Here is a 27,330-nt window from a genome sequence, read left to right on the forward strand (position 1 = left end):
ATTAATAGTATTTGAACCTTTAAAACACATAGTCAAGAATATCCTCCCCAGCTGAATACATTTAGCTTTTTTATGGTTAATATCGCAATATGAACAAAGCAATTGACAAGAGGAAAGGTAGAATGACAATTTGACTTTCGCTAAATATATCAGCAAGAAGATCAGATCCAAGCCAGATAAATTCCATTACTTTCCAAACAATGAAATTCGTTGATTTGCCACAAAGAAGTGAGCAACAAATTGATGGTGGGGATGATGTGAGGACAGAGGAATGAATATAAAAGTAAAAATTACTATCTTGAATAGATCCCTAATAGTGTCATTTCGTATGTCTGCGACTAGAAATAAATTGACAAAATCATTTCCTGCTGAGAAACATTATGTTGAAAAGGATATTAAATCACAATCTTGACCAGTATTGATGAGTCCTCCAACTCATGAACACTATTTGTGAAACAAGGAGTATATGAAACCTCACTTTCTTAATACCAGAGGCAGTGTGCTAAAATCCAAAGGAAAGATTCTATCACAAGTAATATCAGAGTTGTGGTCTACTGCCCTCTGCATCCTGCTCTGTATCATTTTATGTACAGATGGTTTTACTCATGTATTTTATTTCCAACTTCTCAATTCCACACAGTAAACATAACATTTTCATTATTCAGAGTTAGATTTATTCTGCTGTTGGGCAGGATAACACCATGACATATTTCTTCTCCTACATAATAGTCAAAAGAAAGTTAATATTTAACAGGTGGGGTATTGAGAAAAATAATTAGAAAACTGGGAATGTTTTGCACTCTGTGAAAGTAATATGATATAACTATGCACATACTGTAGTCTTCAGCTCCACTTGTTTACATCTTTTCATGTTCAAAGGGATTTCTCATTCAAACTGACTACATGGTCCCACATGAACTATGATTTGAGTAATTTTAAGACTTTCTAATGATTCCTTAAATCTTATCATCATGAAATGAGGATCAACTGAGAGTTCTCTTTTTGATGCCAAAATGCATGTACCGATATATTTCTGTTCCTTCATGTTCTACTTTTGGACAATTATATAGTACAAAGTTTGATGTGCATTAAATTCAGCAGTATAAATTACCACTTACTGAGCCACGTTAGCTATAGTATAATTTTGAATGGTCTTATAGAATAAAAATATTTCTCAAAATTTACCTCAAGCTTTTAAAATATAATTTGAAAATTTTACTTACAAAATTTTATAAATTCACTTATTTTTATTAAAGTACTTCCAATTTTTCTTTAGCTTAAAGCATCCTACAATGACTCCCAAAATTCCCAGCATCTTCATCTTTGTTATTGTAACACATGTGGATCATATAAAATAAAATATATGGAAAATATGTATCATACAACACATATGATAACATATATGGATATGTATATACTACAAAGTTCTTGCGCACGCCGGACTCGACCAGCAAGAACGATGCTGCAACAGGATCCTTCTGCACAAGTTTATTGGGAGAACTTGATTGTAGAGGTGAAGAGACCCCGAGCCCAGAACTGGTGCTGCTTATATAGGCCTAGGAGAGGCGTGTCTCACACCCGGATTGGTTATGCACTAAGCCTCATTTGCATGTTCCTCATCTGATTGGCTACTCTCTCTCTCTGTACCTCACAGAGCCTCATTATCATACCTCATTTGCATGTCTCACATCTGATTGGTTATACTCTCAAAGCCTCATTATCATGCCCGGGCCAGGCAGTGTCTTTGCAAAAAACTTTACTGCATATGTACACATAGGTTGTTTGTCCAAACTTATGCATGGTGGCCAGCAGTAGTCAGCGCCACTCTGCAACAGCACATGTGGCTTCCCACATCTCCCCCTTTTTGTTTTAATAAAATGAGGCTGGACTAGGCCTGTGCAATTATGTCCAACCGCCATGGCTCCTGTTTTAGGTCGTTCCTCTAATGTCACAGCCTTACCTGTCATAGGGTAACCCTATCGCCACCGGGCCCTATGTCTTAGGTTGGACTGTGCTCTAGGAAAGTTGCCGTCTCTGGATACCACAGTGCTGTGTGACAGTAACTGCTAAATGCCCTAGGGCGAACTCTGCAAAAGAGGCCAGCCAAAAAATGAATTAGTGGGGAAATCATGATCACCCTATCGCTTGCAATGAGGAAACCTCAGTGATGTGCAAGGGCTGATCAATGATCGTTGAGTCTCTCTCATCTCAGTGCCGTGGAGTACAAGAGCAGAGAACTCAGATGCCGACTAATTCTTGAGCATAGATAACCGAATTTCAGGGGAGGAGCTGTTTTCAATAGCTAAAAGTGCCTAAGTTATAATCACCTTGTCATGTTTTTGTTGGGTTCTGAATTTGCATACCAACCAGAGCATGAACACCAGTCCACAGCATATGGCAGCACCAAACAAAATCACTCCCACCCATTCCTTAATGTAAGAAAAAGCAGAAGTAAGCCAAGAGGTAAAGTCTCCAAGGGTCACTGGTTCCACTCTGGATTAAGATTCAGGATTTGTATCTGCAGCCTCGTCTGCAACCTTTCCAGCTCCTGCGACCAGTTCCCCTTCAGGTAATTCGATAGGTCTGTACTTTTAATAAAATAATTATTAATATACCTATTGGGAGTAATGCACACATGCGATGTGGATGCCACACAACTCATTTGTATAACATCCATCATCTGTTCCATATTATGTTGTAAAATATCCACTGTCTGATTCACTAACATTAACCCTGAGGTGATATGAGAATCCACCCTTTGCAGGGTAAGCAATGCTTCAGATGATTTCTCTGATATCTGACTTATGGTGTCAGCAGTATTAATTTGATGGGCCATAGCAGTTCCTTCGGTAACCACAATGGCTGTAACAATGGCAGCTGTGATTCCCAAACCTCTCTTTTGCTGAACAAGACTCATTATCGGGAACTTCTCTGGATCTGCCTCAACAGGCACAGGGACAAAGGTTGGTAGATGTACCACTAAGGCTAAGAATGTGGTTCCATTCCAGTATTGCATCAAAAAACAAGTGACATTTGTACAATCTAACCATTCTGTATTATTTTGAAATTCAACCAATATAAAGAAAAATGGAGGATTGACACAAACTTCTACTGGAGAAATAGTCATATTTCTGAAAATTCTATTAGTTGTCACATTATCTAAATGAGCAGAGGTATTGGAAAGTGTGGCAGAAACATTCAATATCTCATGAAAGGTTCCAGTCAGCAATGCAAAGGCTGACAAACTGGTACTAGCACCTGCCTCATTACTTAAAATCCATTGGTAATATGGCCAAATATTTTCTTTCCCTGTAGCATCTCCTTTATTGTTCATTACAGCAAAATCTAGTGGAGGTGACAAAACAAAGCCCTTTGCTATTTCTTTCCGAGGAAAAAGGTTTTGATTGACAAGGTGAAAAAACTATAGGAAAATGCGAGGTCCGGATGACACCAAGGTATGCTGCGTATAGCAGTAGCATTGCCAACAGGCCACCGTGATCTTTTGGGAATGGTCACCTTTCCCTTTATCATAATAGTGGTGATGTTTATAGGTGAAGTTATATTATTTTCAAAATCACCTGAGCCTGAATGCGCTCCTTGAGCAACTTGTGTTAAAGCATTAAACAACACTCCAGAGCTCACCTTATTTTGGCTAAGGGGATCTGCCCAATTAGAGATAATCTTTTTCTTTAAAAATATACAGGGTGTAAAAGGTTTATCCACATTATGCACAAAGCATAGTGTATAATTCAAATGAAAACTAGTACTATTATTCACCCATGGCTCTTGAGGACTTTGTCGTGCACAAGGCGCATCCAAATAACATTCTGTTGCAAAAAATAAAGGCAAGGTAGAAGAATTGGAATGTACCAGTAAAGGAACTGGCCATGATCTTACTATGGCCCACAAAGGTATACTTATCCCGGTCTCAATCATCAGGAGCAGGAGGATCATCTTGGGGTTCATCTTGCTCTTTCACGGTCCTTGTCAGTCGCGTCGGGACCCAAAGTGGATTTTCTTCACCCTGCAGAAAAACACAAATAGCTCCCTGGGATCTGATTAAGATAGGATCTGGGCCATACCATTTATTATCAAGGAAATTTTTCCATTTGACCATTTTTTTGGGTGATTGAGGCCATTGTCCGTGCCTTTCAGCAGGTGATCTTCCAGCATCATCCAATTTTAAAAAATTAAGAGTAAATATTGTAAGGTATAGAGCCATCTTTGGCATCATAGCCTCTATTCCCCCTTTCTGTTTTTGCAAATATTGTTTCAGAGTGCGATGGGCTTGCTGTATACTTTCTTCTTCAGGTCCACAAATTACAATATCGTCCATATAGTGACAAATTTTTAAGGAGGGGAAACCATCCCTAACTGGTTGCAAAGCTTTTCCTACATATAACTGGCATATGGTAGGGCTATTTGCCATTCCATGGTGTAATACCCGCCATTGGTACCTTTTATCAGGCTCCATATGATTAATAGAAGGCAAGGTAAATGTAAATCTAGGTTTATCTTTCTTATTTAATGGAATGGAAAAGAAACAATCCTTAATATCTACTACTATAATTCTCCAATCCTTAGGTAGAGCTGAGAGTAGAGGGAGTCCTCTTTGTACAGGACCCATAACTTGCATTTATGCATAAATGGCTCTTAGGTCATGTAACAATCTCCATTTACCTGACTTCTTCTTTACAACAAAAATAGAGGGTATTCCAGGGTGATTGTGTGGGTTCCACATGTCCCAGGTCTAATTGTTCTTGTACTAATTCTTTAGCTGCTTTTAACTTCTCAGAGGGTAAAGGCCACTGAAGCACCTACACGGCGTCCTCCTTATGCCACAGAATGGGCAAAGGCTCCTCAGCGGCCCCTAGAAAAACCCCAGCCCTTTCTTGACTGCTTTTTCTGTGGCTTTAACTGGTGAAATTCTATCTTGTAATGTTTTCCCCAGACCTAGTCCAGGTATATATCTCATTCCTTTCATCATTACCTTGCTTTTTTGAGAATAGTCATTAGTTAGTATAAAGTTCATGGCTGACAACACATCTCTTCCCCATAAGTTTACAGGTAAAGGGAGTACATAAGCCTGAAAAAGCCTTCCTTCTTTATCTTGCCATTGTAAGGATTTTGCACTTATAGTTGGGGTAGCCTCATATCCTAATCCTTGTAAGCTATGTGACGATTGATTAACAGGCCAAGAAGCAGGCCACCACTTACTGGATATAATGCTTTTATCTGCTCCTGTATCCATTATACCTTGAAAGGGTTTTCCTTCTATTTGTAAAGATATGTACTTTCTTTTCTTTTCTTTTTCCATTTTTATTGGGTATTTAGTTCATTTACATTTCCAATGCTATACCAAAAGTCTGCCATACCCACCCCCATACCCATCCCCCTCCACTCCGCTAACCACCCACTCCCCCTTTTTGGCCCTGGCATTCCCCTGTACTGGGGCATATAAAGTTTGCAAGTCCAATGAATCTCTCTTTCAAGTGATGGCCTATTAGGCCATCTTTTGATACATATGCAGCTAGATACAAGAGCTCTGGGGTACTGCTTAGTTCATATTGTTGTTCCACCTATAGGGTTGCAGTTCCCTTTAGTTCCTTGGGTGCTTTCTCTAGTTCCTCCATTGGGGGCCCTGTGGTCCATTCAATAGCTGACTGTGAGCATCCACTTCTGTGTTTGCTAGGCCCTGGCATAGTCTCACAAGAGACAGCTATATCTGGGTCCTTTCATCAAAATCTTGCTAGTGTATGCAATGGTGTTAGCGTTTGGAAACTGATCATGGGATGGATCTCTGGATATGGCAATCACTAGATGGTCCATTCTTTCGTCACACTTCCAAATTTTGTCTCTGTAACTCCTTCCATGGGTGTTTTGTTTCCTATTCTAAGAAGGGGCAAAGTGTCCACACTTTGGTCTTCGTTCTCTTGAGTTTAATGTGTTTAACAAATTGTATCTTATATCTTGGGTATCCTAAGTTTCTGGGCTAATATCCACTTATCAGTGAGTACATATTGTGAGAGTTCCTTTGTGATTTGGTTACCTCACTCAGGATGATGCCTTCCAGGTCCATCCATTTGCCTTAATTCATTCTTTTTAATAGCTGAGTAGTACTGCATTGTGTAAATGTACCACATTTTCTGTATCCATTCCTCTGTTGAGGGGCATCTGGGTTCTTTCCAGCTCCTGGCTATTAAAAATAAGGCTGCTATGAACATAGTGGAGCATATGTCTTTTTACCGGTTGGAGCATCTTCTGGATATATGCCCAGGAGAGGTATTGCTGGATCTTCCGGTAGTACTATGTCCAATTTTCTGAGGAACTGCCAGACTGATTTCCAGAGTGGTTGTACAAGCTTGCAATCCCACCAACAATGGAGAAGTGTTCCTCTTTCTCCACATCCTCGCCAGCATCTGCTGTCACCTGAATTTTTCATCTTAGCCATTCTGACTGGTGTGAGGTGGAATCTCAGGGTTGTTTTGATTTGCATTTCCCTGATGATTAAGGATGTTGAGCATTTTTTCAGGTGCTTCTCTGCAATTCGGTATTCCTCAGGTGAGAAATCTTTGTTCAGTTCTGAGCCCCATTTTTTAATGGGGTTATTTGATTTTATGGAGTCTACCTTCTTGAGTTCTTTATATATATTGGATATTAGTCCCCTGTCTAATTTGGGATAGGTAAAGACCCTTTCCCAATCTGTTGGTGGTCTTTTTGTCTTATTGACAGTGTCTTTTGCCTTGCAGAAGCTTTGCAATTTTATGAGGTCCCATTATCGATTCTCGATCTTACTGCACAAGCCATTGCTGTTCTATTAAGGAATTTGTCCCCTGTACCCATATCTTCAAGGCTATTCCCTACTTTCTCCTCTATAAGTTTCAGTGTCTCTGGTTTTAGGTGGAGTTCCTTAATCCACTTAGGTTTGACCTTAGTACAAGGAGATAGGAATGGATCCATTCGCAATCTTCTAAATGATAACAGCCAGTTGTGCCAGTACTATTTATTGAAAATGCTGTCTTTTTTCTACTGGATGGTTTTAGCTCCCTTGTCAAAGATCAAGTGACCATATGTGTGTGGGTTCATCTCTGGGTCTTCAATTCTGTTCCATTGGTCTACTTGTCTGTCGCTATACCATTACCATGTAGTTTTTATCACAATTGCTCTGCAGTACAGCTTTAGGTCTGGCATGGTGATTCCCCCAGAGGTTCTTTTATCCTTGAGAAGAGTTTTTGCTATCCTAGGTTTTTTGTTATTCCAGATGAATCTGCCGATTGCCCTTTCTAATTCGTTGAAGAATTGAGTTGGAATTTTGATGGGGATTACATTGAATCTGTAGATTGCTTTTTGCAAGATAGCCATTTTTACTATATTGATCCTGTTGATCCATGAGCATGGGAGATCTTTCCATCTTCTGAGATCTTCTTTAGTTTCTTTCTTCAGAGACATGAAGTTCTTGTCATACAGATCTTTCACATCCTTAGTTAGAGTCACATCTAGGTATTTTATATTATTTGTGGCTATTGAGAAAGGTGTTGTTTCCCTAATTTCTTTCTCAGCCTGTTTGTCCTTTGTGTAGAGAAAGGCCATTGACTTGTTTGAGTTAATTTTATATCCAGCTACTTCACTGAAGCTGTTTATCAGGCTTAGGAGTTCTCTGGTGGAATTTTTAGGGTCACTTATATATACTATCATATCATCTGCAAAAAGTGATATTTTGACTTCTTCCTTTCCAATTTTTATCCCCTTGATCTCCTTTTGTTGTCTAATTGCTGTGGCTAGGACTTCAAGTACCATGTTGAATAGGTAGGTAGAGAGTGGACAGCCTTGTCTAGTCCCTGATTTTAGTGGGATTGTTTCAAGCTTCTCACCATTTACTTTGATGCTGGCTACTGGTTTGCTGTAAACTGCTTTTATCATGTTTAGGTATGGGCCTTGAATTCCTGACCTTTCCAAGACTTTTATCATAAATGGGTGTTGGATTTTGTTAAATGCTTTCTCAGCATCTAAGGAGATGATCATGTGGTTTTTGTCTTTGAGTTTTTTTATATACTGGATTACACTGATGGATTTCCGTATATTGAACCATCCCTGCATCCCTGGGATGAAACCAACTTGGTCAGGATGGATGATTGTTTTGATGTGTTCTTGGATTCTGTTAGCAAGAACTTAATTGAGGATTTTTGCATCAATATTCATAAGGGATATTGGTTTGAAGTTGTCTATCTTTGTGGGGTCTTTTTGCGGTTTAGGTATCAGAATAATTGTGGCTTCATAGAATGAGTTGGGTAGAGTACCTTCCGTTTCTATTTTGTGGAATAGTTTATGAAGAACTGGGATTAGATCTTCTTTGAAGGTCTGATAGAACTCTGCACTAAACCCATCTGGTCCTGGACTTTTTTTTGGTTGGGAGACTATTAATGACTGCTTCTATGTCTTTAGGGGATATAGGACTGTTGAGATCATTAACCTGATCTTGATTTAACTTTGGTACCTGGTATCTGTCTAGAAACTTGTCCATTTCATCCAGGTTCTCCAGTTTTGTTGAGTATAGCCTTTTGTAGAAGGATCTGATGGTGTTTTGGATTTCTTCAGGATATGTTGTTATGTCTCCCTTTTCATTTCTGATTTTGTTAATTAGAATGCGTTCCCTGTGCCCTCTAGTGAGTCTGGCTAAGGGTTTGTCTGTCTTGTTGATTTTTTCAAAGAACCAGCTCCTCGTTTGGTTGATTCTCTGAATAATTCTTCTTGTTTCCACTTGGTTGATTTCGCCCCTGAGTTTGATTATTTCCTGCTGTCTACTCCTCTTGGGTGAATTTGCTTCCTTTTTTTCTAGAGCTTTTAGGTGTGTTGTCAAGCTGCTAATGTATACTCTCTCTAGTTTCTTTTTGGAGGCACTCAGAGCTATGAGTTTTCGTCTTAGAAATGCTTTCATTGTGTCCCATAAGTTTGGGTATGAAGTGGCTTCATTTTCATTGAACCCTAAGAAGTCCTTAATTTCTTTCTTTATTCCTTCCTTGACCAAGGTATCATTGAGAAGAGTGTTGTTCAGTTTCCACGTGAATGTTGGCTTTCTATTATTTATTTTGTTATTGAAGATCAGCATGAGTGCATGGTGATCTGATAGGAATACTTTCTTTTCAAATCTACTCTTTCTACTCTTTGTACACTGCTTTTGTATATCACCTGTTTTCTTATGTTGTTTAGAATAATTCCAACCTTGAGTTTCCAATTTTAAGCTAACTTTCTGTTACAAGCAAATGGCTGCCTGCTCCTTTAAAAGCTCCATTTGTAATCAGCCCTCAGCAGGGCTTTTTCAGTTGTACTTGACTCCCAGCCACCGTGCAGCTAACTTGTCAATTTTCGCTGTGCAGACTGAGACTGATTTTTATATTTTTCAACATTAAACACAGAACAACAATCATTCAATCATCCAAGAAAAAACAAACATGAGTTGACAGATATATAGACAATTTGGTGCACCAAAAACAGACAATAGAACACAGATATCATATCTGAAGCTAAAAATATCTCCATAGGAGCCAGAGAGGAAGCAGGATGTCTCCCGTTTTCCGTCTGTCCCTAGGAGGGCTCTGAAATAGCTTATTTTCATTTTTTCTCCTTCTAGGAATTCTGCACAGTGGCTGCTTTTAACAGTTACTCCTCTTTCCCTGAGAGCTATCTTTAAGCCTTTGATGAAGGCTGCCTCTTTAGTCAAAGTCCTCCTGAGGAGGGTAAATTGACTTAATTTTTTGTTCTTCATTTTTTATATTATCCTTTGTATCTTTATATTATCCTTTGTATCTTTATATTATCTTTGTATCTTTATATTTTAGCTTCCTTTCTTTTTCTCTTTTTATATTTCTTAAGTTACTTATTTTTCTGCACGCGTCTTCTTTTTCCTTTCTCTCTGTTTCTGATATGCCTTCCTGGTATTCCTACAAAGTCGCTGCCCTTCCTTAACAGCTGGTCCCACACAAACCCAGCAACAATTACCAGACCTACTGCGTAAGAAAGCATACTTCTCAGAGACTTACCTTAATTTCTTTATACTTACCGGTACCACCGTTCCCCAGCTGAAGAGTTCTGAATCCAGCCGAATCCTTCTCAGCTGTCTGTTTTACGGGAACCTTTATTAACCACTCCTTCCCCGTGATACAGTTCTGAATCCTCCCTGTAGCAGGGGGTCTTCGCTCGTGCCTGAAGATATTTCTTGTCCCGGGTTTTCGGCACCACTTCTTGCATGCGCTGGACTCGACCAGCAAGAACGACATTGCAACAGGATCCTTCTGCACATGTTTATTGGGAGAGCTTGATTTTAGACACAGAGCCAGAACTGGTGCTGCTTATATAGGCCTAGGAGAGGCATGTCTCACACCCGGATTGGTTATGCACTAAGCCTCATTTGCATGTTCCTCATCTGATTGGCTACTCTCTCTCTCTGTACCTCACAGAGCCTCATTATCATACCTCATTTGTATGTCTCACATCTGATTGGTTATACTCTCAAAGCCTCATTATCATGCCCGGGCCAGGCAGTGTCTTTGCAAAAAACTTTACTGCATATGTACACATAGGTTGTTTGTCCAAACTTATGCATGGTGGCCAGTAGTAGTCAGCGCCTCTCTGCAATGGCACATGTGGCTTCCCACACAAAGTCTTTATTATTATAATAATGCATGTAATAATATAAAAGGTGAGATCAATTCCCAGAAAACACATAAGGTAATTCACAACTGCATGTAAACTCTAGCTTGAGTTAGATACCATATGTCTGGCCCCATAGACATGTACCTGAACTTATGTGCACATACCTTGCCACACACACAAAATAAAAATATATCTTCATAAAATTAACATTTTAATGCCCTCCTTTACAACCATCACACTTTTTTTGTTTGTTTTTGTTTTTGTTTTGTTTTTTGAAGCAGGGTTTTTCTGTGTAGTTCTGGCTGTCCTGGAACTCACTCTGTAGACCAGGCTGGCCTCGAACTCAGAAATCCACTTGCCTCTGCCTCCCGAGTGTTGGGATTAAAGGCGTGCGCCATCACGTCTGGCATTCAACCATCACTCTTAACATTATTTTTGCTTGCTCTTCTGAGTAACTACTGTAACTAAGGGTGGTTAGAGGTAAATATCTATTACCCTGTTATAGCTGAGTATTCAGTATAACTTATCTTCAGCTCTTTGACAGGTTATGAGTTTCTTAATTAAACCCCTTGTCATGAAGACTGCTGAAGGAGAATGACTCTCCTTCAAGGCTTAGAAATTTGCTCATGGACCAATGGATAGCCACAGATACACATAATTGGACAGCCAAATAGAATCAAGAGGTAATGATTGACAAAAATAAAATTGCGAAGAGGACATGAAGTTAGAAGAGAGATTGGGTATCACTCAGGGGATTTGAGAGAGGTAGTTATGTATCGATTAAGAAATGTGCTTTGTATAAATATAAAGAATTTAAAGAATTGCTAATAAAATAAGAAATTTTGGGCAAGTAAGAGCAAGTGATAAATTAAGTAGTCATATAATAATATCAAAAAGAAATTAAAAAGTATAAAGATCATCTAATCCTTGAAAAACTCGTGACTTTCTAATTTTTGTGACATTAGATCAAGCCTCAACAACAAATGTCTATAAAGGATTTTAGATATTTTGAATAAATTTAAAATTTAAAAGCTAATAAAATTAGTAATCCTACGGGGGGGGGGAAATAATATCTTATAATTCCAGAGATAAAAATACAGCAGATGTTGTGAACATTCTCACTTTGATTAACATTTTCTGTGATGACCATGCTATGCACAAGATAAAAAGTTGCCTCTCCATTGGTGGAGCTGTATGGAGACTCTGAAAAGCTTAGAAGATAGGACTGATTTTGGAGGATCAAGGTCATAGGAGTTTGTCCTTTAGGGCTGCACCTTGCCTTTGTCTATATATTTCTCCATAAATGTAAACTTACTCACCATATGCTTACTGATGAATAAACTCACTTTTTCTAGCTCTTTATGAACTCTGGCTGACTGTTCCACACCAGTTATCCTGGCTCAAAACTGTTCTTCAAACTGATTCACACTGGCTTCTCTTGTCTTCTAAACTGAATTGTTCCGATTGGCCTCAAAATAACTCTGTCACTCTGTTTAAATCTTCTGACTCCTTCTCATTCTCGAGCTCACTCTGTCTTTCCCTGCACCCAGTTTCTGTAACACTGTCCTGGTAAAACTGCCTCCTCTGCTGTTCTTGAAAGAATTGGCTGTATCCTATCTCTGACTCATTCTGTAAAGGATTTCTCTGATTTGCCACTTGGTCTACTCCTCAGTTAGATGTTACTTTCAAATATGCCTGCTTTCTTCTAAAAAATAATTTTACCCTAATTGTTTGGGATTAAAGGTGTGTCCTAAGAGTGCACCAGTATGTCAGTCAGAGGATTAACATTACGAAATTCTCCTCTGTGTCTTTCTGTCTGATGTCTCATGTCCTCTTCAACATTTCTGTCAGATGTCTTCTACTTTCTGCAATGTTGGTGGGATTTCTTCTTCAATTATATTGGGTGGCAGATTTTTTTTTCAGAAGAAATAATAATATGAGAGCCATATACAAGCAGGGCACTAAATGGCTTGGACTGAGCACAGAGCATTTTTTTCTCTATTCTAACCATTCTTAGGCCTAGCTCTGGCTTCTAGCCTCCATATAATCTAGTCTTTCAAGCTGACTGATTCAAATTGGCTTTTTAAAGCTTCTCACTAAATTTCTCTGCTTGGAAAATCTGCCTCTGAGTTCCATAAACTGAAATGCACTGACTGCATGAACAGATATGAATTGAGTGAACTCAACGAAACTCAACTTAACTTCCTTCATCTGAATTGTCCTCTAGTCCTTCAACAAACTTTTCTTTATTGTTTGGAATTAAAAGTGTGCATAAAGCTATGTCTGTATTCCAGTCAGAGGATAAAAGATAATGTCATTCCAGCTTGGCCATACAGTCCTAGAAGGTCTTTGGAGGGGAATCCCTTGGCAGATCAGATTCCTGTATTAAAATCTCTTTTTCCTGTGTGATAAAAAGTGAGCATCCTCTGTTACATGCTCGATATTCTGTCATCACACAATATATGACCTGGATTTAGAATCAAACAAGTCATGGGATATGTACAGTAATCCCTAATTCCATGAACCAAGGTAAGTCCATCATCCAGAAAGTTGTTTTCTGAGGGATTTGGTCAAACTGCTTTTCTTTTCTTTTTTTTTTTTTTAAATTTTTAAATATTTTTTATTATTACGTATTTTCCTCAATTACATTTAGAATGCTATCCCAAAAGTCCCCCATACCCTCCCCCCCACTTCCCTACCCACCCATTCCCATTTTTTGGCCCTGGCATTCCCCTGTACTGGGGCATATACTTTTAATCTATTTTGTGTATTCATCAGTAAGCCACATTGTTTCTGATTTTAAAAAAAGTTATTGGGTTGTTCATCTACAAATTTACTAAACTGTGTCTCCTGCACAGCCCACATTTTAAAAATCATCTCCATATATTCTAAAAAAGAGAAGTCCAACTGACTAGGTCCCTGAGGTTCAAAAACATAGCCATGAAAAGAGAAAGATACAGTGATAGGTAAGGAGGTGAGGGTTGGCCATCTAAACTAACAGGGTTGGGAGTTTCCACAGAAAGACCTTCTTTTTAAAACTCGTTTTTTTGGTTAAGAAATATTTTGTCTGTAGTGCTTGCACATCAAAACAAACACAAATGCAGTTTTTCATTACTTGCAAAATTTACTTAGTTTACAAATCACAGTCTTTCATTTTTCTATAGTACCATTTTATTTTTTGTGCCCAAACTGCTTTTCATATTATGTTTTTAAAATTTGCTCAGTCCATCACTATGAACACATAAATCAACATTCTTTCAAATTAGGAAAAGTACTTTATTTCAAATACACTAAAATTAATTCAAACGATATAACATTGTAGTCAAAACAATGTGGGTGATAATTGGAAAATACTTTGGTTATAACATTATTTATTGATATTTCTCATAGATTTGTAATCAAAACGTGTAGAAATTTTTGTTTGTTTTATATTTAGTACTGATTTGATGCCAGACTAAGAATGACTCACTGAGTTGGTTGTAAGCTGAAGCTCAAAAGCAAGGAGGAACTCCTAATTAACTGTTGTTTTGTAGGTATGCATTGATATGCATGCATTCTTAGGTGTTTCAAGATGTTTGTGAAGCAGCCAACCATTGAGCTGATCCAGGGACCTAGATGGAAGAGCTAGGGGAAGGAGCGATTGAGCAGAAGGGGATTAGAACCCCATTAGAAGAACAATATCAACTAACCAAATCACCCAGAGCTCCCAAAGACTAAATCCCCAACCAAAGAGTATACATGGTGGGATCCATGGCTCCAGATACATGTGTAGCAGAGGATGGCCTTATTTGACATCAATGGAGGAGCGGGAGGCCTGATGCCCCAGCATTGGGGGATGCTAGAGGGTGAGGCAGGAGTGGGTGAGTGGGTGGAGGAGCACTCTCATAGAGGCAAAGGGGAGGGGGACAGAGGGGAAGAGTTGGGGGCTTGCGAAGGGGTAGGTATCCAGGAAGGGGGATATCATTTGAAATGTAAATGAATAAAATTATTAATAAAAATAAAGAAAGAAAAGAATAAAGGAATTAAATTTGAGTCTTAAAAAAGAGGTTTGTGAATTATTTTCATAAATAAGAGAGCAATGCAATATATGGAAATTTGTAAGTTTCTTTAGTTTTTATATTCTGGTAAACATAGGATTTTATGCACATGTTTGTTGAACATATGTGAAATTTCTTTGTCTTCTTTAGAAATTTTACATAGTATATTAAAGCTGGGTTTAAGAATATATATGTGAGCATTTTTGTATTCAAAGAGCCTAGTTCAGTGTAATACATGAAAGTTGATCATATAATTACATATTACATTGTTATGTTTCAAAATAGAAATTCATATACTGTCTCTATCGCCAGTAAGTTCTAGTCATTTTTGCATTTCAGATACATGGAATTTTACAATATAATTTTATAACCAATGATATTATTTCCATGGTTACTGAGTCTGCTTGATTCTTGCATATCAGATATCTACTACATTTTTCTAGACAAAGATACTAGCACAAATTTATTTCTAAAGCCCCCTAATTTAGTAAAATTCATGCAGCTGCATCAGAGTGCAGCATATTTCATGAGTCCTTATTATGTTTTTCCTTCTTTGTGGTTGATGGTATCTTTATTTCTGAATATTTTACTTTAAAACATATTTTACTGAAGACACATTTCTGTGCATGTGGGAAGAAGTTGCAATTTCATTAACTTTTACATGGGGTCATATTTTTTCCAATTTTAAAGGCAATTATAATATTTAAACTCTATAAATATCTTACTAGGTACAGAGACATGATGATACTGTCATTGGAAACACGGAAAAGCTTTAGGAAATGAGTAGATCAGTAAAATTGAATACATTTTGTGAATTCAGTCCAATTCAACTGTGGCCATATTAAGGAATAATCATTATAGCATAAAACCTTAAATTAAGAAAAATGTAGAAGACGAACAGCACAGTACCATTTTATTGACTATAATAGAGGCTAGTATCCAATCTTTTGTGGAGTCAGATGATTCACAACTGTTTTTATTGTGTCCTTTTATGTGGTGAAAGAACTGAAACTGTGGACTCAGCATTTTTACTGTACTAAGAATGGTCCTAGCTGATTTACCCTTAAGAGCTGTTTGAACTATCCACTTCTGCTTTTATTGCTTTACTTAGGTACTTAAAATACACAAAGACATATTTTCTAGAAATGGTGAAATTTATTTTCAAATAGGAAATAATAAATTGTGCCTGTCCATGAAAAGTATTTTTAATTAAACAAAGCAAAAATATGTAAGTCCCTCGCTACTAATTAAAATATTTGAATATGTAAATCAAATGGCCTCATTTACTTCATAGCCAAAACAACACCTGTTTGTAGGTTTTCAATGAAAAAAGTTCAAATATATATGCTATAATAAAACCACATGCAATTAGGAAATGATGAACATTTGAATTTTATTTCATTGATAGGGTATTATGCACATTAAACCTTTCTTTTTAACCAAATCATTGGGAAATGTTTCTTAGGAAGAAATACAAGAAAAAAACATCAATATGATGGCACAATACTGAATCAAGTAATTTGTTGGAAGAAGAAGAGTCAGCACTCAGACAGCTAAAAAAAAAAACCTACATTATTCCACTCCTTCTTTGTTTAATCAAGCATACTACAAAAGTACAGTAATATAAAGACATCACAAAGATGAAAAAGGTGAATAAATTTACGTGATGATTTAACAATATATGCCTAAAGATTTGCTCATAATCACCAGGCATGTTGAGTGATAGAAGAAATACTTAAAACCATAACGGTGATAATGGTGGAATTATGGGAACTAATCATGCAAAAGGAGAGCAAAGCAATGCAACTAAACAAATTCCACATGTGAATAATAAACAGATGTTTGACATTAAGAATATAGAAAAATTATAGTCTGCATTTAAGATAAAATCGTTTACTCTAAAGTATACTTGAGATTGTATTAATACCATATTAATAACAACACAATGCAAGAGTCAATAGGGAAATGCATAAACATGTTCAGACTGTTAGAAGTGTGGCATGGTAATGATGTGCCCTTGTAGAGCTGTAGGTTTGGTCAAGTTATCTTTTCAAAGTGAAAATCATAATGAGAATATTTTCAGTAGATCCAATGATAAGATACTATATAATTATGATTATATAGAAAAATTCACCTTTCTAGCTTGTATTCAGAGCTGTAGGGTTGTGGCCCGGGGATACCACTCTGTGGCAGAGAAGCACAGTCTGAGGCATGGGACAGCCAGAGGTGGCTTAGGGGTTCCTGGGTCTGTGAAGAAGCAGGGGTCCTTCTGGTTCTCAGGCATTGCTGATGCCAGGAAACCAAGGCATTGCTGGATGCCACTGAAGAGCTAAGAAAGGAGTTGGGGCCATGGGCTGGATCGAGCCCAGGGCCAGGGAAGGAAAAGGGGCTCAGACTGGTCCCATAGTGATAGTCCTTGAGTTGACAGCAGCAGCAAGCTTGGGCTTGGTGTTGAGGAGTATGGGAGATTAGCAGCTGCTTTATAGGTGAAGGCCTTCTCCATGGTTCCCCACTGCAGATCACAATGAGAAGAGGCAGCCCATGGTTTTAAGGCATTTATTGTCATGTTGGAAAGTGGATGAGTAAAACCATACCCCACTCTCAGGGTGGACCTGAGGTTAAATATCTTTTGCAAGAAGGTTAGGGAAGGAAAGTTTATTGGCTAAGCCCTCCAGGCCTTTAGGTACCTCATTAAAATGGAGGTCTGTCTTGAGCCTACATGAACATAGGTAATGTCTTCTACAAGTGGATGGGTGTGGGGCATTGACCTTAAATGACTGATAACCACAAATATGTGGGGGGCCTGCAGCTAGTGATAGGGGCCTGGTGCCTGGGAACAGGTGAAATGCCTACCATCAGGGTCTCCAGGATTTCCAGCCTTAGCTCAACTGGGAACCAAGTTAACTTTCACAGTCCCATACAGAGACCCATAGCATATTATATATTATAAATAATCTTTTTTTATTAGATATTTTCTTTATTTACATTTCAAATGTTATCCCCTTTCCTAGTTTCCCCTCTGAAAACTCCCTATCTTCCCCCCCCCCCCCCCACACACACACACTCACCAACCCACCCACTTCTGCTTTCTGGCCCTGGCAGTCCCCTATACTGGGGCATATAAGCTTCACAGGACCAAGGGCCTCTCCTCCTATGGAAGACTGACAAGACCATCCTCTGTTACAGATGCAGATAGAGCCAAGAGTCCCATCATGTGTTTTCTTTGGTTGGTGGTTTAGTACCAGGGAGCTCTGGAGATACTGGTTAGTTCATATTGTTGTTCTTCCTATGGGGCTGCAAGCTCTTTCAGCTACTTGGGTACTTTCTCTAGCTCCTTCACTGGGGACCCTGTCCTCTGTCCAATGGATGGCTGTGAGCATCCACTTTTGTATTTGCCAGGCACTGGCAGAGCCTCTCAGGAGACAGCAATTTCAGGGTTGGGTCAGCAAGCTCTTGTTGGTATCCACAATAGTGTCTGGTTTTGGTGGTTGTTTATGGGATGGATCTCCAGGTTGGGCAGTCTCTGTAAGCTCATTCCTTCAGTCTCTGCTTCACATTTTGTCTCTGTAACTCCTTCCATGGGTATTTTGTTCCCCCTTCTAAGAAGGAACAAAGTATCCATACTTTGGTCTTCCTTCTTCTTGAGTTTCAGAATGTAGTATGGTGAATTCTGTTCCTTCACTTTATTTACCAGGCACTCTCCATATTTCAAAGTTCATCATGATCAGGATAATGAAATTATAAGCATGAGACAGATATTCATAATTTTATCTCATATTCTGTATATGAAATTTTACAATTAAATGTCCATCATTTTATATATGGATTTTTTAATAATTAGCTATACCAGATAGAATAGATATGTTTTTTTTCCTACCACTTTTATTACATTTATTTAAGACTATATGGCCTATATTACAAATAAGATGCTATGGTCAAATTTGAGAGCAGTATAAATCTACTTATGTTAACATAAATTTTAGAAGGTTTTTGATCATTCCAAAAAGCAATGTCAACAGCTTCTCTATTAGGGCAACGGGATTAGGCTATGTTTAGAGTAAAATGCATGATTTTTTCACTTTAGGATTAGGACTTAGATCCTTTCAAGAGAGTACTTGATTACCATGAACTGTCTCGCCATTATTGCACTAGTAGGCAGACTTTATGTGGAGGGTTGCTCTTCACTTCTCTCCTCCTATTGGCCCCAGATCAACCTCCAATTTATACCCACACAACTTCTTTTTTTTAATTTAAAAAAATACATATTGAGTTAAATATGCATTACCCTTACATACTTTAAGTGTTCCCTGTCCACTAGCCCCTGCTTCACTTACAAGGAGTCATGCCCCTGTAGAAAACTGGCTCTTCCTATGACAGAAGTTAAAAATTACCAATAGCTCCTCAACTAGTAGTAAGATTTCATCCCCAACATCCCTTCCCATTCTAAATTTTTATTTGAGTTAAACATGTACAAAATATGTATATGTTGTCACAAACTGTATTTTCCTATGTGCAAAAGACCTATTATATTCACCTTCCTTGTCTCTATCAACATTTATGACAACTCTTTTACAATGGTTCTGAGTCTTTGGAGGCTTAAGTAGGATGTCTTTTCGAACAGATGTCCCCTTTGGTGCCCTGCATAGCAGGATAGTGAAGGTCTGGGATCTCTAATCTGGCCAGCCAGAAGGAAAGTTAAAGCTCTCTGAAAAGAAACTGGGGCATGGCTGGCTGTTGTACCTCTTCCCTGCTGCTTCCCCAGGGCTGCTGGTAGGTGGGAAGACATAGCAGGCAGCTGGGAGCTGGATTCAGAGCAAATTCTTAGGGAGAAAAAAAAAAAAACCTAAGAGTTCAAGTTACAGCTCAATAATAGAGATACTTGCATATGATCATTGGTGAAATAACGTGGGGACTGTATTCACCATGGACAAGGACCTTATAAAAACTTTTGGGCTGGGGTGGGATCTAGGGGTAGACGTTTACATTGGCCCAGTCTGAGATATTAGGGATCCTCTATTTGCATTAGGAAGCACTTCAGGTGTTGTCATGGGCTTCCCAGTAGGGTGTCCTGGTTACATGTTCCAGGAAAGGGACTGGGTCTGGAGCTGGTTCTAACTCTTGCCATTCTCAGTTATGAGATTTATTGGACTTATGAACTTGTTACAAGCTTAAGTTCTTCTGTCTGGTGGCAAGGTCCACTGTCTCAAACTTTGGGCCTTTCATTCTGGGGTCTTTCATTTTCTTCACTTTGACCAGATTTGAGTAACCCTCAATTAAGTGCCCTTTAATAAGACAGGCGTAGTGGTGCACACCTTTAATCCCAGCACTTGGGAGGCAGAGGCAGGTGAATTTCTGAGTTCGAGGCCAACATGGTCTACAAAGTGAGTTCTAGGGCAGCCAGGGCTACACAGAGAAACCCTGTCTGGAAAAAACAAACTGAACCAAACCAAACCAAACCAAACCAAACCAAACCAAACCAAACCAAACCAAACCAAACCAAACCAAACGTGTCATTAAGTGCAAAAGGAAACTACTATGACAATGGTTGAGAGATACAAAACTTTATGTTTAAATTATGAGTTACTTTGTAGTGCTCAGAACTTCAGGTCCACAAAGACCACCAGAATTCTGAATCCATATGCAGAAGCAGGAAGCCTTTATTCTATCTTAAGCTCATACCTCAAGACTCCTCTAAAGCAGTCTATTTGTGCTGAGAGCCTCTAGCCTCAATTAGAAAGATTTTTTCAATACTAATTTGAGCAGGGGATGGGTATCTCTAACCTAGCAGTTGCCTTCTTTGACAAGGGTGGAGCAGGGTTCTCCAGCCTGACAGTTGCCTTATTTGGCACATGAGCATTGGTCAGTGATGACTTCAGCCAGCTTGAGCAGTTTTATCTATCACCTCTGGAATTTTTGCCAAGTACTCTCTATTCCCTAATTGGCTCAGGCCCAGGGCAGTTTCACTCTGGAATAGTTTGTGGTATTTCTATTAATCAGTTCACACTGGGGACAAGTAGGTTTAATATGGAGTCAGCTAACAAATTGGAGTTTTTCCCACTGTCCATGGACCTCAATTTTCATCTGATAAACTCTAAAGTGATTTGTTGTCCTATAAAAGTAAGTAGTAGAGTTAATTCTTTCTCACCTTACACTTTGGTAGTTCCCATTAGCTACACAGAAAAACCAAGATTTGTTTTAAACTATACCTCAATAGCTGAGTAGTTAAATGTTCTATCTGACCCTCATAGGCTAATCTAACAACTTCCCATCCATGTATCCATGATATTTCAGATGATGATGATGATGATGGCTCTTTGGGCTTCAGATGTTTTTTCCCAAGGTATCTTCTTGACCCTCTCCTCCCTCCTGTGGCAATCTGAATCTCCCTTCCTCTCCCAACCTACCCCCCCCAACCCTGTCTAACCCTGGCTAGCAGACATCCTGCTCTATTCTCTCTTCTTCCCAGCCTTTGGATGAACAGCATTTATTGACAAGGCAAAGAATAAATGGTAAGAACTATTTCCTCAAAATTGAGACAAGAACTTATTGACATAAGCTTTACAATGCTGTGCCCAGATTGAAAGAAGATAAGAAAGCGACCAATCAGCTGTTAAATAACATAAGGATACCCTTTAAAGGTGCACAAACATTATGCAAAGATATCCACTTAAAATAACAATAGTCATAATTTCTTCCCTAAGGCCTATGATCTGTCTAATTAGGCTTGTGGCTCTTAAACAAGTGTCATGTATAAGTTTAATCTTGTGGTATAAGGTCTGACCAGAAAGTAGGGAATTTACTCCAAAGACAATCAGGTCACTATTGCATGTGTGAGGATTCTGGTCATTACTGGACATACAAAGTTCACAGCTAAGCAACATGGATCACTTTTCTTAAGTAATGTGCATGTCATCTTATAGAACTTGTAAAATAATGTATTAGGCATGTCATCAAAACTAGTTGATGTTGCCATGTTTTATGACTCAAGTATATGGTATCTTCAGCAATAGTGTCTTATTAACAAATTCTGGCAGGTAACATAAAGCTTTGACATAGACCTACAATATTTGGCAATCTAGGGAACTCAATGAACTGCCTCTGCAGAAGAGGTAATCCAACCCTGGCACTGGGATTTTTATTTGTTTGTCCTTGTTTACTTGTTTACTTTATAATAGGGCATAGTCATCTCATTATAGCATCACATTTAAAGCCATTTTATATACAGGCATGTTTTAGAAAGCCTCAACAATAATTGATTTCATGAGGACTATTCTGAAATGCCTTGAGTATTAGCTACTCCTCCCATTATGTCTCTTTGAACCTGTCCTCCCAACTGCCCACTCCACTTAACCAATTCTGTACCAAGATGTAATCATCAGCTTTTCCCATGTCTGCATGCTGCCACTAGCTACAATGATGCTTAGACTGACACTGGTAGCATGAGCACCATGAAATTAAACAACATTTTGATTGGATTGATGTCTTAATCCATAGGATGAAACACGGGGTAACTGGCAGGATTATCAAATCAACAGCTATATCTATTCCTCCGTTGAGGGACATCTGGGCTCTATCCAGCTTCTGGCTATTATGAATAAGGCTGCTATGAACATAGTAGAGCATATGTCCTTATTACATGTTGGAGCATCTTCTGGGTATATGACCAAGAGTGGTATTGCTGGATCTTAAGGCAGTACTACATCCAATTTTCTGAGGAACCACCAAACTGATTTCCAGAGTGGTTGGACAAGCTTGCAATATCACCAGCAATGGAGAAGTCTTCCTCTTTCTCCACATCCTCTCCAGGATCTGCTGTCACCTGAGTTTTTGATCTTAACCATTCTGACTGGAGTGAGGTGGAATCTCAGTGTTGTTTTGATTTGCATTTCCCTGATGAATAAGGATGTTGTACATTTCTTTAGGTGCTTCTCACTCATTCAGGATTCCTCAGTGGAGAATTCTTTGTTTAGTTCTGTACTCCATTTTTAAAATAAGTTTATTTGTTTCTCTGGAGTCTGTCTTCTCGAGTTCTTTGTATGTATTGGATATTAGCCCTCTATCAGATGTAACATTGGTAAAGATCTTTTCTCAATCTGTTGGTTGCCTTTTGCCCTATTGACAGTGTCCTTTGCCTTAGAGAAGCTTTGCAATTTTATAAGGTCCCATTTGTCTATTCTTGATCTTAGAACATAAGATACTGTTATTCTGTTCAGGAACATGTCCTCTGTGCCCATGTGCTCAAGGTTCTTCCCCACTTTCTCCTCTAAAAGTTTCAGTGTCTCTGGTTTTATGTGGAGGTCCTTTATCCACTTGGATATGAGCTTTGTACAAAGAGATAAGAATGGAACGATTTGCATTATTTTTCCTTTTTGGGACAAAACTAGTGTCACTTTGGAAGAGGGAAGTTCCTTTGGGGAATTTTCATCATCACATTGGTGTGTCATTCATTACTAATTGCTGAGAGAGAGTCTAGCCCGCTGTGGGTTATGGCATTCCAGGCATGTGATTCTGGATTGTATAAAAAAGCAAACTGAAAAGAACTCAAGAAGTTAGACTCTGAAAAACAACAACAACAACAACAACAAAACCTATTTAAAATGGGGTACATAGTTAAAGAATTCTCAACTGAGGAATCTTGAATAGTTGAGAAGCACCTAAGGAAATGTTCAAAATAATTAGGGGAATGCAAATCAAAACGACCCTAGAATTCCAACTTACACCAATCAGAAAGGCTAAGATCAAAAACTCAGGTGACAACATATGTTGGCCAGGATGAAGATAAAGAGGAACACTCCTCTACTACAAGCTGGTACAGCCACTTTGGAAAACAATATGGCAGAAAACTGGCAATAGTTCTACTTAAGGACCCAGCTATACCACTTCTGACTGTATATCTAGAAAATGCTTCACCATATCACAAAGACTCATGCTCATGCTCCACTCTTTTCATAGCAGCCTTATTTATAATAGACAGAAGCTCGAGGAACCCAGATGTCCTTAAACAGAAGAATGGATACAGAAAATGTGGTACATTTACAAAATGGAGTATCATTGATAACAATGATGATAAAACTAAGTAGGACAGGTAGAACAAGTCAGTAAACCAGTATCCCTCCATGGTGTCAGCTTCAGTTCTTGCTTTAGATTCCTGCCTTGGGTTCTATATGATGGAAACACATTACTTCCAATTCATTCTTTGGGCAGGGTTTTATCATAACAACTTAAAGCAAACTATCACAGATATGCTACAATATTTACAATAAAACTTATCTCCTCGTACTAAGGTCAAATCTAAGTGGATCAATGAGCTCCACATAAAACCAGAGACACTGAAACTTATAGAGGAGAAAGTGGGGGAAAGCCTCAAAGATATGGGCACAGGGGAAAAATTCCTGAATAGAACAGCAATGGCTTGTGCTGTAAGATCGAGAATCAACAAATGGGACCTCATAAAATTGTAAAGCTTCTGTAAGGCAAAAGAGGCCTTCAATAAGACAATAAGACCACAAACAGATTTGGAAAGGATCTGTACCTATCCTAAATCAGATAGGGGACTAATATGCAATATATATATAAAGAACTCAAGAAGGTGGCCTCCAGAAAAACAAATAACCCCATTATCAGGACTCAGAGCTAAACGAAGAATTCTCACCTGAGGAATACAAATGGCTGAGAAGCACCTGAAAAAATGTTCAGTATCCTTAATCATCAGGGAAATGCAAATCAAAACAACCCTGAGATTCCACCTCAAACCAGTCAGAATGGCTAAGATCAAAAATTCAGGTGACAGCAGATGCTGGAGAGGATGTGGAGAAAGAGCAACACTCCTCCATTGTTGGTGGTATTGCAAGCTTGTACAACCACTCTGGAAATCAGTCTGGCGGTTTCTTAGAAAATTTGACATAATATTACCAGAGGATCCAGCAATACCTCTCCTGGGCATATAGCCAAAAGATGTTCTAACTGGTAAGAAGGACATGTGCTCCACTATGTTCATAGCAGCCTTATTTATAATAGCTAGAAGCTGGAAAGAACCCAGTTGTCCCTCAACAGAGGAATGGATACAGAAAATGTGGTACATTTACACAAAGCTATTAAAAAGAATGAATTTATGAAATTCCTAGGCAAATGGATGGACCTGGAGGGCATCATCCTGAGTGAGGTAACCCAATCACAAAAGAACTTGCATGATATGTACTCACTGATAAGTGGACATTAGCCCAGATACTTTGAATACACAAGATACAAGATACAACTTGCAAAACACATGAAACTCAAGAAGAACAAAGACTAAAGTGTGGACACTCTGCCTCTTCATAGAATTGGGGATAAAACACCCATGGAAGGAGTTACAGAGACAAAGTTTGGAGCGGAGACGAAAGGATGGACCATCTAGAGACTGCCATACCCGGGGATCCATCCCATAATCAGCCTCCAAACGCTGACACCATTGCATACACTAGCAAGATTTTGCTGAAAGGACCCAGATATAGCTGTCTCTTTTGAGGCTATGCCAGGGCCTAGCAAACACAGAAGTGGATGCTCACAGTCAGCTATTGGATGGAACACAGGGCTCCCAATGGAGGAGCTAAAGAAAGTACCCAAGGAGCTAAAGAGAACTGCAACCCTATAGGTGGATCAACATTATGAACTAACCAGTACCCCGGAGCTCTTGACTCTAGCTGCATATGTATCAAAAGATGGCCTAGTTGGCCATCATTGGAAAGAGAGGCCCATTGGTCTTGCAAACTTTATATTCCTCAGTACAGGGGAATGCCAGGGCCAAGAAGTGGGAGGGGTTGGGTAGGGGAAGTGTGGGGGAGAGTATGGGAGACTTCTAGGATAGCATTGGAAATGTAAATGAACAAAATACCTAATAAATAATTTTAAAAAGGATTAAAACAAAACAAAACACAACAAAACAAATAAACAGTTGGACAGACAGTATAAACATGGTTTTTATTTCTGGGAGGGTTTACTGTGTTTACAAAAACATCAACAGTAATGCTTGCTGACAATTGGATATTGTCTATACTTATAGATTGATTGTAAAATTTAAACATTCTATCATTTCCCCATAGTTACTACTAATTAAATAGCAAACAATCAATTCTAAAGACAACACCATTAATTATATAAAATGAAAATTTCACATTAAAGTGCTACTATTTTTATATATTAATATACATTCTGTTGGTTTTATTAGTGAATAAAATTTATGTTTGAGGTCAATGACAAAAAGATACACTGCTCATACAAGTAATTTGTAGTACATACATTTCTATAAGGAAATGTTAGATTGTGTGTATTATACTAAAATCAAACTTAGATGTTGAATTAATGTGTGCCCTAGAGCTATTTATCAATCTGCTTGCCAAACTATTGAATAATGCTATTTTCATTTTCATAACTTTGGGAATATTGCATGCCTAAAATCAATTTACATAAAGTTTTGTATTTTTATTCCTGATGTAATTATAAGGAGATACTGATTGCTTTCTAATGAAGCATCTCAATATACAAATATTATGATACTCAAAGTAATTTCTCACATGTAACAAACACTTATTGAATATGTCATAGAGTTTCTTTAAAAAGGAATAGATGAGATGCTCTTATCTTAAATGATACCTTCTTTTTTATTATTTCTCATGTGTAAAAGATAACATAGCTAAGTTAATGAAATATAATCTTAATAAATCACAAAATATTAAGATTATCTTTGTAATAACCTTTATTCCATTACTGCATATTGTTTAATGTATACATAAACTGATATAAACACACAATTTTTCATGTATATATACACTACATTATTCGAATTAACTTTTACATGAAATGTTTTTCTTATAATTTCAATGTCAATCTAACTGTTAATTCATAATAAATTGAAAAGATTTGTATTTTTTTCATGAAAAAGTATGTGAACATATTTTAAAGAGTATATTTATTATATTTTGAAATTTGGATATAGATAAGGAAAAATATCATAACACAACAGTAAATTAAGTAAATTAAATAAAATGTATTGGGATATCTTGGGAATTATATTTAATCCCATTTGCATACAGCAATTGCAAAGTTTCTAAAAAGAATTACAGAAATCTTCAAAATTAAAGAATACAGTAAAATGAAGTCAACAAATTGTGAATAATTAATGCATACAATTTTCATAAATACATTATAAAGCATCATCAGACAGTAAAAACTCTTTAAAATAAATATGCAAAATTCTCTTCTAAATGTTTGTCCACCCTTTACAATATTAAGAATAAAAGCTAAAGTCCACACATATGGTCTGAACCATAGAAAATTATTTCTGGAGCAGCAGCGGTCACCATCTGGGTTCCAGGACAACGCGGGACCTAGGAAATTAGTCTGAACAGGTTAGAGGGTGCGCCAGAGAACCGGACAGCTTCTGGGACTGGCGGAAGCACAGAGCCGCTGAGGCAGCACCTTTGGCGGGCCGCAGACAGCCAGCCACTGTCCGGACCAGAGGACAGGTGTCCACCTGGCTTGGGAGGCAGCCTCAGCCTCAGTAGCAGCGGTCGCCATCTTGGTTCCAGGACTCAGCAGAACTTAGGAAATTAGTCTGAACAGGTTAGAGGGTGCGCCAGAGAACCAGACAGCTTCTGGGAACTGC

The sequence above is a fragment of the Mus musculus genome, chromosome 14 (assembly GCF_000001635.26).
Source record: "Mus musculus strain C57BL/6J chromosome 14, GRCm38.p6 C57BL/6J".
Classification (NCBI taxonomy): domain Eukaryota; kingdom Metazoa; phylum Chordata; class Mammalia; order Rodentia; family Muridae; genus Mus; species Mus musculus.